The sequence below is a fragment of the Panthera onca genome, chromosome D4, assembly GCF_046562875.1.
Source record: "Panthera onca isolate mPanOnc1 chromosome D4, mPanOnc1 haplotype 2, whole genome shotgun sequence".
Taxonomy (NCBI): Eukaryota; Metazoa; Chordata; class Mammalia; order Carnivora; family Felidae; genus Panthera; species Panthera onca.
The window spans coordinates 32,030,266-32,045,883 of NC_138351.1; the positions used below are offsets into that span (position 1 = coordinate 32,030,266).

A 15,618-nucleotide genomic window follows, 5' to 3' on the forward strand; every position below is an offset into this window, starting at 1 on the left:
TCACTGGAATCTATTCCTGAAATCATTGTTGCACTCTATGATAACTAACTTGGATGTAAATTTAAAAATGAAAGAAAGAAAGAAAGAAAGAAAGAAAGAAAGAAAGAAAGAAGAAAGAAAGAAAGAAGAAAAGAAAAATCTGGTAGAATTCTCCTGGGAAGCCATCTAGCCCAGGACTCTCATTTGTTGGGAGATTTTTGATAACCAACTCAATTTCTTTGCTGGTTATGGGTTTGTTCAAATTTTCTATTTCTTCCCATTTGAGTTTTGGTAGTGCGTGGGTGTCTAGGAATTTGTCTATTTCTTCTATATTGTCCAGTTTGTTGGCATATAGTTTTTCATAGTATTCTCTAATATTTGTATTTCTGTGGTGTTGGTTGCAATCCCTCCTCTTTCATTCGTGATTTTATCTATTTGAGTACTCTTTCTTTTCTTTTTGATAAATCTGGCTATGGGGTTATCAATTTTCTTTACTCTCAAAAAACTAGCTCTTAGATTCATTGATCTGTTCTACAATTTTTTTTTAATTCCATATACTTTATTTCTGCTCTAATCTTCTGCTGGCTTTGGGCTTTATTTTCTGCTGCTTTTCTAGCTCCTTTAGGTGTAAGATTGTGTATTGGGACCTTTCTTGCTTCTTGAGATAGTTCTGAATTGCAATATATTTTCCTCTTAGGACTGCCTTTGCTGTATCCCAAAAGGTTTGGACTGTCGTGTTCAATTTTCATTTGCTTCCATGTATTTTTTAATTCCTTCTTTAATTTCCTAGTTCTTTAGTAGGATGTTCTTTAACCTCCATGTATTTGGGGGTTTCCAATTTTTTTGTGTGTGGTTGATTTCAAGTTTCATAGCATTGTGATCTGAAAATATATATGGTATGATCTCAATCTTTTTGTACTTGTTGAGGACTGTTTTTTGACCCAGTATGTTTTCTATTTTGGGGAATGTTCCACGTGCACTGCAGCAGAATGTGTATTCTGCTGCTTTAGGATGAAAAGTTCTGAAAATATGTCTTAAGTCCACATGGTCCAATATGTCATTCAGAGCCATTGTTTCCTTTTTGATTTTCTGCCTAGATGATCAGTTCTTTGTTGTAAGTGGAGTATGAAAGTCACCTACAATTTCAGTATTATTATCAATATATTGGTTTATGTTTGTGATTAAGTGATTTATATGTTTGGGTGCTTCATGCTGGGGCATGAACATTTACAATTGTTAGATCTTCTTGATGGATAGCCTCCTTCATTATGATAAAATGCCTTTTTTTTATCTCTTGTTACAGTCTTTGTTTTATTTTTTATTGTTTGTTTTTTTTTAAGTTTATTTATTTTGAGAGAGAACATGAGTGGTGGAGGGGAAGAGAGAATCTCAAGCAGGCTCCACACCATCAGCAGCATGAGCCCGATGCAGGGCTTGAACCTACAAACTGCAAGACCATGACCTGACCTGAAATCAAGAGTCAGATGCTTCACCAGCTGAGCCACCCAGGCACTGCTACACTCTTTGTTTTAAAATCTAGTTTGTGGCCTCTGCTGTGGGTCGCAGCAGCTCGGGCGGCGGGAGGAGCGGTAGCGGCCAGGCAGCCCAGCTTCATGAAGGCTCTTGGCGCGTGGTGGCCCGCAGGCACCCGGCACCCGGCATGTGCCCGCCCTGCCGCCACATGCCCAAGAGGAAGGTCAGCTCTGCCGAGGGGGCAGCGAAGAAGGACCCCAAGAGGAGGTCAGCGAGGTTGTCAGCTAAACCTGCTCCTGCAAAAGTGGAAGCGAAACCAAAAAAGGCGGCGGGAAAGGAGAAATCTTAAGACAAAAAAATGCAAAGGGGAAAAGGGGAGCAAAGGGAAAACAGGCTGAAGTGGCTAACCAAGAAACAAAAGAAAACTTACCTGCAGAAAACGGAGAAACTAAAAACGAGGAGAGGGCAGCCTCTGATGAAGCAGGAGAGAAAGAAGCCAAGTCTGATTACTATCATATCCCATGTCTTACCAGTGGTCCCTGTCTCCCTTCTTGTACAATCCAGAGGAATATTTTTATCAACTATTTTGTAAATGCAAGTTTTTTAGTAGCTCTAGAAACATTTTTAAGAAGGAGGGAATCCCACCTCATCCCATTTTTTAAGTGTAAATGCTTTTTTTTAAGAGGTGAAATCATTTGCTGGTTGTTTATTTTTTGGTACAACCAGAAAATGGGATATTGAATATGGGAGGCTTTGATCGTCTTGGGTGTCCGCTTAACATTCCATAGATGGGGTAGTTTTTATATCGTATAATATCAAGCATACTAAAATGGCAATTTGGAGTCAGTCGTGCATTTAATATGTCTTGAACATTTTAAATTACTTCTATTCCCATGTTGTTTTTGGTAGAATTGTTTCCTAAAGAAAACCACTCCTTGATCTTGGCTCTCCCTGTCAGAATTTTGTGCATTCTGTAACATCTTGGTCGTGGTAGTCCAGTTTCCTAGTAACTGGACCAACATCTTGGTCGTGGTAGTCCAGTTTCCTAGTAAGTTAATGTGCTGTGCGAGATTGAAAATTTGAGTATGTAGCGTATATGACATTAAATTGTGAATTAATGGGACTCAACAGTGTAACAGCGTATCAACATTTGAAGATACGGGTACTTGATACACTGTTAAGGGAAATTTGTCTCCAAATTTTAAGCTGGAAGGTCACTGGAATAACTTTGAGAAAAGAACCACAGCTACATGGTTTTTTTTTAGGTTTTCGGTACGTACGTTAAGAATTATGTACAAATTGAATTGTCTGTACTGATCCTCAGAACAACAAATAAAAACTCAATTATGAAAGAAAAAAATAAAATAAAATAAAATCTAGCTTGTATGATATAAGTATGGCAACTCTGTCTTTCTTTTTCATGTTCCATTAGCATGATAGATGGTTCTCCATCCCCTCATTTTCAATCTGCAGGTGTCCTCAGGTCTAAAATGAGTTTCTTTTAGATAGCATATAGATAGATCTTATTTTTTATCCATTCTGATAACCTATGTCTTTAATTGGGGCAGGCAGTTAGTCCATTTACATTCAGAGTGATTATTGAAAGATATGGATTTAATGCCATTGTGTTATCTGTAGGTTTTGTGTTTGTGGTGATGTCTCCAGTCCCTTATAGTCTTTGCTGCTTTCCATCACAGAGTCCCCCTTAGGATCTCTTGCAGGGCTGATTTAGTGGTCATGAAGTCCTTTAGTTAGTTAATTAGTGTGTTTGTTTAGTCTGGGAAAACCTTAATCTCTCCTTCTAATAACAGCCTTGCTGGATAAAGGATTCTTGACTGCATATTCTCCCTATTCAGCACACTGAATATGTCCTGCCACTCACTTCTTCAAGTTTCAGTGGACAGGTCTGCTACTACCCTTATGTGTCTACACTTGTAGGTTAAGTACCATTTGTCCCTAGCTGCTTCCAGAATTCTCTGTTTTTATATTTTGCTAGTTTCACTCTGATATGTCATGGTGTTGACCTGTTTTTGTTGATTTTGAAGGGATTTCTCTGTACCTCTTGGACTTAGAAGACTGTTTCCTCCCCAGATTAAGGAAGTTCTTAGCTATAAGTTGTTCAAATAAACCTTCTGCCCCTTTATCTCACTCCTCTTTTTCTTGAACTCCTATGCTATGGATAGTGTTTCATTTCATGGAATCACTTAGCTCCCCATTTTTCCCCTCATGATCTAGTAATTTCTTTTCCCTCTTTTCTTTCAGCTTCATCATTTTCCATAATTTTATCTCTGTTTAGCCTATTCTATCCTCTCCTTCTTCTTCCATTCTTGCTGCCACTGTATCTAGTTAATTTTGCATCTCATTTATAGCATTTCTATAGCATAATACACTCCAGTTCCATCCACATTGTTGCAAATGGCTAGATTTCATTCTTTTTGATTGCTAATATCCCATTGTATATTTATACAACATCTTCTTTATCCATTCATCAGTCGATGGACATTTGGGCTCTTTCCATACATTGGCTATTGTTGATAGTGCTGCTATAAACATGTGCCCCTTTGAATCAACATTTTCATATCCTTTGGATAAATACCTAGTAGTGCAATTGCTGGGTGATAGGGTAGTTCTATTTTTAACTTTTTGAGGAACCTTCATACCGTTCTCCAGAGTGGCTCACCAGTTTGCATTCCCACCAGCAGTGCAAAAAGTTTCCCTTTCTCTGCATCCTTGCCAACGTCTGTTGTCTCCCTAATTGTTAGTTATAGCCATTCTGGCAGGTGTCAGGTGGTATCTCACAGTGGTTTTGATTTGTATTTCTCTGATGATGAATGATGTTGAGCATCTTTTCATGTGTCTGTTAGCCATCTGGATTTCTTCTTTGGAAAAGCATCTGTTCATGTCTTTTGCCCATTTCTTCACTAGATTAGTTGGTTTTTGAGTGTTGAGTTTGATAAATTCTTTATAGACTTTGGATACTAACTCTTTATCTGATATATTATTTGCAAATATCTTCTCCCATTCTGATGGTTGCCTTTTCATTTTGGTGATTGTTTCCTTCACTGTGCAGAGGTTTTATATCTTGATGAGGTCCCAGTTGTTCATTTTGCTTTTGTTTCCCTTACCTCCAGAAACATGTCAAGTAAGAAATCATTGCCACTGAGGCCAAAGAAGTTGTTGCCTGTTTTCTCCTCTAGGATTTTGATTTCCTGTCTTACATTTAAGTCTTTCATCATTTTGAGTTTATTTTTGCATATGGTGTAAGCAAGTGGTCTAGATTCATTCTTCAGCATGTCACTGTCTAGTTTTCCCAGCACCATTTGCTGAAGGACTACCCTTTTTCCATTTGGTACTCTTTCCTGCTTTGCCAGAGGTTAGTTGGCCATCCATTTGGGGATCCATTTCTAGGTTCTCTTTCTGTTCCATTGATCTATGTGTCTGTTTTTGTGCCAGTGCCGTACTGTTGATGATTACAGCTTTGTAATACAGCTTAAAGTCTGGAATTGTGATGCCTCCAGCTTTGGTTTTCTTTTTCAACATTACTTTGTCTATTCAGGGTCTTTTTTGGTTCAATACAAATTTTAGAATTGTTTGTTCTAGCTCTGTGAATAATTCTGGTGTTATTTTGATAGGAGTTGCATTGAATGTATAGATTACTTTGGGTAGTATCGATATTTTAACAAACTTTTTCTTCCAATCCATAAGCATAGAATGTTTTTCCATTTCTTTTTGTCTTCTTCAATTTCTTTCATAAGATTTCTATAGTTTTCAGTGTACAGGAAGAATACTTCACTTCTGATCCCAAATCAGTCACTTTGGGTATGACATTAGGCACAGCTAATGGTTGACCCAGTGTACACTGTCTACATTAACAAATAATTTCCTGAACTAGACACATTATTATTTGACACATTCCTTATTATTAACACATTGTGGCACTCCAGTATGCTTGCAATATTAAGCTAAGGTCAGTAGAATATTCAGTAAAGTTTGAAATTCTTGCAGCTTGACACTGCAGCAATTTCCTGAGGGGCTCTGAGCTGTAGTTTTTAAAATCAAAATGAATTCATCTGCCATTTTTCTTCCAAAACTGCTTGTTAATATCCTGAATGCTATTCAAGCCACTTTGTTTTTATGACTATTTCCCTTTGTTTTTAGTTACTGCTTTTTCAGTAGGATTCTGTGAAATGGTGAGAGTGGGGAGGTGAATCAACCTACTTAACCAATATGAATAGAAATCTTGAATAGAACTCCCAGTACTAATTAAAGTTATAATCTTGTTTTTTTCTTTTTTTCCAGAAACCAATACTACAATGTATGCTAACTAAGTTGAGATTAAATAAATTAAAGATGAAAAAAAAGAAAGAAAGAAAAGGAAAGAAAGAAATTATAATCTTAAAAGAAAGAAGGAAAAGTATTTGGGTGAGGGCAAGAAAGTCCATCTTGCTGTGCACATAAAATCAAAGGACCTGTGCAGTTGCCCTAGTTCTAACACAATATTTTGGTTATTTTATTTATTTTATAATATTAAATATAACAAATTCTATTAAATTTGAGAGTAGTATCTCTTTCACTGTGACATCCAGCATATATGTTGATACTGTTTTTCCGGGTGAGTTATTAGCAACATGTAGGCAGAACAGATTCTGAGTATTTTTCATAATGTTGGTTATATACATAGTTAATAAATGCTTATTATTATAAACATTCACAAATAAATAAATGAATAAATGTTCTCTAATCTACCTTATGCCTAAATTATAATCACATAAAAGAGAGATTTTAACACTTTCAAGCAATGCAATGAGAACAATCTGTTAAAATAAAATTTAAAAAAATAATCAAAAGTAAATGAAGTAAAGAAATTTCCAAATCTTTAAATCCAAGCCCTTTATTTTATGAGTCAAATATGAATATCCTTACAGCTTTAGAAAAATTTAATTGAAAGTGTTAGCTGTTTATAAAATAATAAGGTAAAAGAACTCTGATTTCAAAATACTAGTTCTATTGTGCTACAAATTCAAAGTGCCAAAGAAGTAGAACCAAAGAAGGTAATCCCCTAAATTTTTTTTTTAAATTGTGGACTGTGAGAGCTATATAAATTGCAAATTGAGGATTCTAAACATAAGGAGAATAAAAGAGTAACAATCAATTTTTCTATTTAAAATTCATTATGATAAAATGTTATCAGTTTTTGTAATAGTGTTGTGGTGAATAATTCTGCATGTAAATTGTTTCTCTTTGAAATATATATTTTTTTCTGTATAAAAATATATAAGAAGAAAGTTTATAAAAGTGCCTGAGTATACTAATAATTGTTACTTTATACTATAAATCTGTATTTTAACATTCTCACATTTCTTTAATGCTGAATAAAAACCAGTTTCAATCTTCTAAACATTATGACTTCTCAAAAATCCCATCAGGATTGAACAGTAAATTTGAAAGCCAAATAGCCATGTTAGCCAGGTTTATATGTCCTTTGTTTAGATGAATTTCCTCTATAATCTGCAACTTCTCTGTTAGCATCTCTAATTCTCCTCCACCACTCAAGTTCCTAATTATCATGAAGCTTCATGGAAATAAAAAGAAGTTTAGTTTTAGTAAAATATTGATTGGATCATTTATCTATCATCTATGAGGTTATAATACATAATTCCATAGGATTTGCCTGTATAATGAGGAAGAAATTGAATGGATATTCTTGTTGACCAAATAATGTATATGTCAATCTATTATTAAAACAACTTTTTATTTTAAATCTTTTTTCACAAATATTACTCTTTTAAATCATTTACTATACCAAAGTTTAATTTTTACCAAAGTGTCACTTGGACTTTTATGACTATAGCATTATATTATAGTGTAGTATATATTTTACACTGCAAGGTGCCAGAAAAAATACAATCTATGGGATAAGGTGAGCTTTGTTTGCTCTTTTTTTTTTTTAATGTTTATTTATTTTTGACAGAGGGAGAGAGAGAGAGAGAGAGTATGAGCAGGGGAGGGGCAGAGACAGGGAGACAGAATCTGAAACAGGCTCCAGGCTCTGAGCTGTCAGCACAGAGCCTGACACGGGGCTCGAACTCACAGACTGCGAGATCATGACCTGAGCCGAAGTCGGACACACAACCAACTGAGCCACCCAGGCGCCCCTTTGTTTGCTCTTATAAAAATAATATTTAATTAAGATCTTTCATATTTACCATACTTGTCTAAAAGTTTGCAACAAAAGAATATTGTAAAGATGCTAATTTGATGTGCACCTTGGAGGGCCTTAAGACACTAATTCGAAAAACAAATGATTATTACCACAAAAAATAATTTTATGTTTTGAATATTGACCTGATTATACAAGAAAAGTAATGAATTGGAGTTACAAAAATAAAGAGTTTTAATAGGCTATCATTTTTATTATCAATACAGGAAAAACATTTTTCTCAGCACATTAATAGTTAGCAAACTTAAGTTTAACATAACTAGTGCGGATATCAAAGAAACTATCATCTCTAAAAAATGGTTCCAGTAACACAGATATTAAAATAAGAAAATTCAGAAGAATAAAATTAGGAAAATTTATATCTAGAAATTTAAAAAGTAAAGCAAAACTGAAGATTATAAAAATTTATAAAATGGAAAATATCATAAACTGATGGCAATCTGTGGGTAGTGTTATTTTAAACAATATTTAACATTTCAAAAAATCTAGTCACTATAAAATCTTAACCCAAGTTTGAGAAAAAGATTTCATCAACTATCACTATTATATATAAGTCCAATTTATCATACTGAACTGTGAATCTGAGTACGTAATCGTCACATGATTGAGGAGAACCTGAGCAAGCACAGATAGAACCTTGGTTCTCAAACCCAATCTAGCCCTTAAATAAAAGAAACATAAGTCAGTAAACCTGCAATTTATTTTAAGTCATTGTTTCTTACATACTACAAAACTTACTCTTTGAGTGTATAGTCCTCTAAGATTGAGAAAAGCATACAATCATGTGTGCACCACCACATGACTCAGGACAGAACACAATAGGAATTTGGCTCGGGATTATTAGTCAAATGGCTTAAGCAACTTCACAATAAAACACCATTTAAAGAGCACTGAGATACAAAATTGCAAATGCCTGCTTTCAAGGATTATGAACATTACCTGTCTCATTACTTAGATTTGGTATCTAATTCACTACTAAAGTGCCAGAAAAGTGAAGCAAAATAGGGAAATGGAAACTCAGATGTTTAAATTGGATAGAAGTTGGAACTGCCACCCATATCATTTTTGTGTAAGAAGACAGCCAGTGACAGCTTAATTGCCACTCTCTGAAAAAGAGAAAAAAGAGTACCATACAGTGTTAAAATAAGCCCTTTGTTGGGAGACACGATTGAGGTTGAGGCTGAGTTCAACAAATCATGGACTATTGCATATAATATAGACAGGAATCCTGCCAAGCCTAAACTCATCTCCCTTCTTCACTAAGATCCACTAACTCCCTGAAATAATCTTTAGCAACTCTTCATAATGGGTCAGAAAACAAAATTTTGCTTGGTTTAATTCTTCTAGGTGCAGGCAACTGGGTCATTTCCAAATCTGATGGGTGTAAAGCAAGAGCAATTATGATTTCATTTATCTTGTTAACTTTGGACTCCTTAAAATCAAGGCTCTTAAGAGACACATCTTTGAATTAATACAACTTCTAAGTCTGAGGTGTCTACAACCATTCCAGGGAGACATGACCCAACTTGCCCCTGCCCAAAGTGCATCCCACTGTCATCCAGAAATCAGGAACTGCCATAGCTGAGACTCAAGAAGGGCAAGACAATGGGGCACCTGGGTGGCTCAGTTGGTTAAGCGTCCAACTTTGGCTCAGGTCATGATCTCATGGTTCATGAGTTCAAGCCCGGCATCGGGCTCTGTGCTGACATCTCGGAGCCTGGAGCCTGCTTCGGATTCTGTGTCTCCTTCTTTTTCTGCTCCCCCCCTGCTCATGCACAGTCTCTCTCTCTCCTTCAAAAATAAATTAAAAAATATTAAAAAAAAAAAAAAAAGAAAGGCAAGACAAATTTTGTACCTGAATTTCTTACTTTAACACAAGAAAGTTAGATACTTTATTTATTGACGTTAATTCTTTTTCACTTTAACATATTCAGACTATAGCTAGCAGGAGTATACGTTTTAGACTTTAATTCTCTCTAGAATTTGATAACAGGTGGGGCAAGTACTCTACTAAGTTGAGCTGTTCTTACAAGACAATATTTTATGTTTTGACCATTTCAAACTCTCCAAATTCACCACTGCCACCAATCTATCCATTGTATCCACTTCAAATTTACAAAAGAGTGAAATAATGATTGGCCAGGCTTCTATCTGAAAGATATAACCAATTGTAATTACTTGTGATTACCGTCTTGGGCTATGTGATTGGGCAGTGAACAGGCTGGACCTGTTCCACCTTAGTGAGGGTAACTGGGCCTGCTGGAGTGGAGGAGGAAGGCAGCCAAAAGGAAACCTGAATTGAACTTCTCTCTGTTAGCCATCTCTGGCAGGATCCAAACTTCTGGAACCAAATCACCTGGAAAGATTTTGTTCAATGTGAGACTGTACTGGGCAGAGGCAAAGTATGATCCCTACAGGATAAAGCAACAACTGAGCAAGAATCCAGAAGGCTCCCCCTAAACTATACTAATTATACTCCTCTAATTCTGTTACAGTACTAACAATGCTAACAGATCCTTTGTGACCATAGCAGACTAGAAAAATATTCATTAAAAATTATCTCTTGGGGTGCCTGGGTGGCTCAGTCTGTTAAGCCTCCAACTCTTGATTTTGGCTCTGGTTATGATCTCACCATTCATGAATTTGAGCCCCATGTTGGGCTCTGCACTGACAGTGTGGAGCCTGCTTGGGATTCTCTCTCTGCCTCTCTCTACTCTTCCTCCACTCTCGCTCTCTCAAAAATAAACTTTAAACATAATTATCTCTCAAAATAAGCATTTATATTTAACTGCTTTATTCCATATCATTTAGGATGCTCCAAATATACTTTCATATATATGCGGTTTCTTTAAAAACCAGCCTAATTGATAATTATATGAATCAGAAAAAATATATTTTTTTAAAGAAAGCGTTACTGAATCCAAACTTGGCTGCCCATCACTTGTAAGGACATTACTCTCAAGAGATGATTTTTTATTTATTTATTTTTATTTATTTTTTTAACGTTTATTTATTTTTTTTTTTTTTAATTTTTTTTTTTTTTCAACGTTTTTTTATTTTTTATTTTTGGGATAGAGAGAGACAGAGCATGAACGGGGGAGGGGCAGAGAGAGAGGGAGACACAGAATCGGAAACAGGCTCCAGGCTCCGAGCCATCAGCCCAGAGCCTGACGCGGGGCTCGAACTCACGGACCGCGAGATCGTGACCTGGCTGAAGTCGGACGCTTAACCGACTGCGCCACCCAGGCGCCCCTACGTTTATTTATTTTTGAGACAGAGAGAGACAGAGCATGAACAGGGGAGGGGCAGAGAGAGAGGGAGACACACAATCTGAAACAGGCTCCAGGCTCAGAGCTGTCAGCACAGAGCCCGACATGGGGCTCGAACTCATGGACCGTGAGATCATGACCTGAGTGGAAGTCCGACGCTTAACCGACCAAGCCACCCAGGCGCCCCTCAAGAGATGATTTTTTAATTGGAAAGGAATTTGAGCTTTATTCAGGAAGCTGCTAACTTGGGGAAAAGGCAGACTCTTGCCCACCCTACTTTGAGATTTCTGCCTGGCCCAGGGGCTTTTACAAGGGTTTAGGGTAGTTAATTAGCAAAAGGAGTACCACAGTCTGCAACATTTCTTGATTTCATGCAGACTCGATGCCAGACTTGATTTCATACAAACATTATCTCCCTGCTATGTGGGTGTGAGTTGTGCTGGGAGGGGGGTCCAGTTTCCCTTTTGTGATATGCAGCAGTACTCTGTTCTTTCTCCAAAGGAGGGAAAAGTCTACAGATGCATGTAGGGAGGTTAGTAAAATCATTTGTGTGACCTAAAAAAAAAAACCAAAAAAAAAAAAAAACAACAAAAAACATTGTTGCTAAAAAATTGCTGAGTTAATTGGAAAGCCGAGGTGGCTTCAAGCAGCCTTGCTGGCCTCTGTGGCTTAGGAGAATTCTTCATTTTCAAGGCTACTGGTCTGTAAATATCAAAGAAAGTAAATTAGTTCTGTTATGGATCAAGGGCCTTAGGTCAACAAGTAAGGAGTGTGTTACCCCTTAAGGCTGTTTGGAGTGCTGTTACAAATGCTACTACTGCCCCAACTTTTCCTAGACCATAATTTTTCACATCTGTAAGAGTTGAAATTTGATATTAAAAGCACACAATATTTTTGTTATTGGAAATAACTGGTGTCATTTTCATCCACTAGACAAATCTACATTTTAGAGGCTTAAGATTAAGTGATTTAATAATTAACTTGCAATTTCACTTAGAATATATATGACTGATTCCTAATTTGTAATTTTTTAACATTGCTTTTCCACATTTTGTAATAATTTTGTAATATATAATAAAAGCGTTTATTTAATATGTATGAAATTAGCATTTGCCTATAAGTTAGGCAATACAGCCCAAGGAACTCTAATATATTTACATTTTCATTGCTTATTTAAAGAAATTTTCAAGCAAATATGTTGGTGCATAATGCAAAACAATTGTATTAATGGCAATATCAAAAGACTAACTTTATCTTCCATTTGATGTTTAATAGTTCCCACTGTTTAATTGTCTACTGAAATGAATTATATATACATTATGTGGTTTACACTTAAAATATATAGTATATATTCTAATTTTGCTGAAAAGTCTCCTGAAAACTATACCATAAATATTTTGTAATTGCATCTGATGCTCCTCCCACAAACTCTGCTATCATTAATCCATTACTGATACTTATTCACAAACACACAAAAAAGATACCTAATACACTTGCCAAATTTGGTATTGTAGAGCCAGACTATATCGATATTGATATTGCTCTGTTATTACATCACGGTCAATTCTGTAACAGTATTATAGCAAAACCTTTCTGGTAATTATTTTGTCAACTCTCCAAGGATGGGACAAAATCCAAAACATATCTGCTAAAATGCAAATATGTATAAATGGCTTCTTTTATTGGTAAGGATAAGCTACCATAAAGGAATAATATTTATTTTTAAGTGAAAAGCCAATCAAATGAATGTAACCTTGGTACTAAATCTTATCATTGAAAGAAGACATAGAGTTAGCACATATAACGTAAGTTTAGCCAAATTAATAATCCAACATGTAAAGTAAAATAAGACAAGGATACTATTTTTCCATAAAATGAATTAACATGTAAACAAATGAATAAATGAAATAAATGCCTACTGTTAGAGAAAGCTTGAGGTAGTGTCCACCCTTTCAGAGGTAATGTGACAACTTTTAGGAAGTCAATTTGACAATATTATCAAAATCTTTAAAATGTGCACATGATTTAAGAATTTTTAGTTGATGATTTATTGCTGAGGAAAGAAACTTGTTACTACAAAAGGCATGAATCTTTTACACATTCATAGTTATAATAGTATAAGTATAAATAGCATAAGTAACCTAAAAGTTCATACATCCATACAATGAAATGCTACGATGCCATTAAAAACGTTTTGAAGTATGTTTAATGATACATAAAACAACCAACATATAACGAGTGTACAAAATACACATCTGCATAGAAAATTATTTATTTTATTTTGAATTTTAAATATCACATGCATGGGTTACTTTTATAATCAGAAGATGTAGACTACTATCATTTAAATAAAAAGCATCATTCATGTACCTCAAATAGTCTGAAAAAGAAAGTATATTATTCTAAAATTAGATCAAAATTCCTTAAAGTAATTGTTTACAAACATTATTGGTATTCTCATTGCATTTGTCCATCTGAATTATACTTAACATTTTTCTTGAATCTATGCAGAAGGGCTTGGTTTAGAAGACTCATGGATTTTATGTGTGTAAACAACTTGCAGTAAGAACTTTGTGTTTCAATCCAAGGAACAGAGCCATCTTTCCAGTATGAAAATTGTTCTTTGTTTACTCTTTAATACATGTTAATATTGACATTATATTAGAATTAATATATTTAGTAAAGGACACAGGACATGAAAAAGAAACTCATACTGAAAGAGGGTTAGAGCCATTGACAAATTCAATGCTTTCTAGTAGAAAATCTATGCCTCTATGAAGACAATACATTGCTATTCACAGCCAGCTTGGAAACCCTGGATGAGCAAAGTCTTCTCTACAGAGCTCTGGTATCTTTGTAAAATGAGGATAAGGAAACTTATCTTGGTGGTCATTCAAGAATATTTCTTCAGTGAAGTGATTGGACCATTAAAAACAAAACAAAACAAAACAAAACAATGGTAATAAAAGAAATAATCCATGGCCTTGCTGAATTTGAAACCACACTATGACAGAAAAGATTTAGGAACACCTGCAAAGCAGTTCCCATGAATGCAGCTACAGAATGCAATAAAGAATAGCAATGATGCCCTGGCATGTGCTAAAGTTACCATCAAACCATGACATGGCTCATCTACCACAAGAGTCCATTAAAAGCACCCAAAAATCTACTCATTATGATTGAACCTGACCATCTTTACTATTGAATAGAAGTAGATCTGAAGTGTTTCAACCACTCTTTATACAGTATGACAATTATCCTCCAAACGTTTCTATTCAGTTCATGTCCATACAGGCCTGTAGCTGAACATCACGATCAGATCTGCCAAATGCTGACAAAAGGGGATGCTATTGCAATATACTAATAATTACAATACAATTTACAAGTACCAAATATTCTTAATAATCTGAAATGTAGTTAGGAAATAAAGACAGGGACAACTGTACAATAAATACCAGAGGAAAGAAACCAATTAATAACTACTCATGCCTAATCATAAAGTAGACTGCCATTACCATAGCATATCAAAGCCTTGTTAACATCTCCTGTGTGTCTTTGTCAGAAGTCAGAATTAAAGTTGAAATAGTATTCCAATAGATTTGCCGTATCTTACTTGGTGATTTGCACATATGGAGAAGCTCCCAGTCCCAGCATAGAGATGGTCCTAAAAATATGCCATATGCAAGTGTTACCTATGTGGATACATGTGAGAACCAATCCTCCAAAGAGACCTTGGTATAGTGAGATTCAAATAATAAGCAGTTTGTTTTTCTTACTGGACTAGGAAGGCAGTCTCTTTGCTTGGGGATCTTAAATACTATCCTCCAGGCTGTTACATTTGAGAGATTTCTGAAGGTACCTCCATGATCCTGCTGCAATAATCATGTCGTTGAATGAGGACACTGAAGAGTTGGGGGCACCACTAGCTGACACAGTAGACCTGAGGCTCATGAGTATTTGGCCAATCCTTTGCTGAGTTATTGGAAATGTTTGTCTGGTAATATAGGTCTCTTCCACTTCTGTATACACAGACTTCCATTTTTTTCTCATCCAAACTTGTTCATTTTATTAAAATTTTACCTGTATTAAATTTGGTGGTGTATTTTGTCATAGTCATCAACATGAGTTATTCGTGCTAACAAGAGGCCCCTATTCCAATTCTTGACCACCAACTTCCTCCAGGACCCCTTATCTAACTGATGATACCTTCCCAGTTAGTAGTCCCATTTCCACTCACGTCCTTTTCATGTTATTTTTAAAATAACCAAAACAATATTTTAACTAACTAATAGACCTTAATTTTTAGAACAGCTTTAGGTTCACAGATAAATTTGTGGGAAAATACAGAGTTTCCAAATACCCTTTTTTGTCGCCACACAGTATTCTCTATTGTTGATGCTCTGTATTGGTGTGGTAATCTATAACAATGATGAGTCGATATTGATATACTAACTAAATTCCATAATTTACATTGAGGTTTATTTTTTTTGTGTTGTACTTTCTTTTTTTTAATGTTTACTTATTTTTGAGAGAGAGAGAGAGCATGAGCAGGGGAGGGGCAAAGAGACAGGGAGACACAGAATCCAAAGCAGGCTCCAGGCTCTGAGCTGTCAGCACAGCGCACAAAGTGGGGCTCAAGCTCATGAACTATGAGGTCATGACCTGAGCTGAAGTTGG

The 15,618-nt window shown here is 35.5% G+C and overlaps 1 pseudogene; it reads left to right on the top strand.

The window, feature by feature from the left end:
• The first annotated feature begins 1,633 nt into the window (after positions 1-1,633).
• On the top strand, positions 1,634-2,483 carry LOC144614065 (non-histone chromosomal protein HMG-14 pseudogene; annotated as a pseudogene).
• Positions 2,484-15,618: the final 13,135 nt, after the last annotated feature.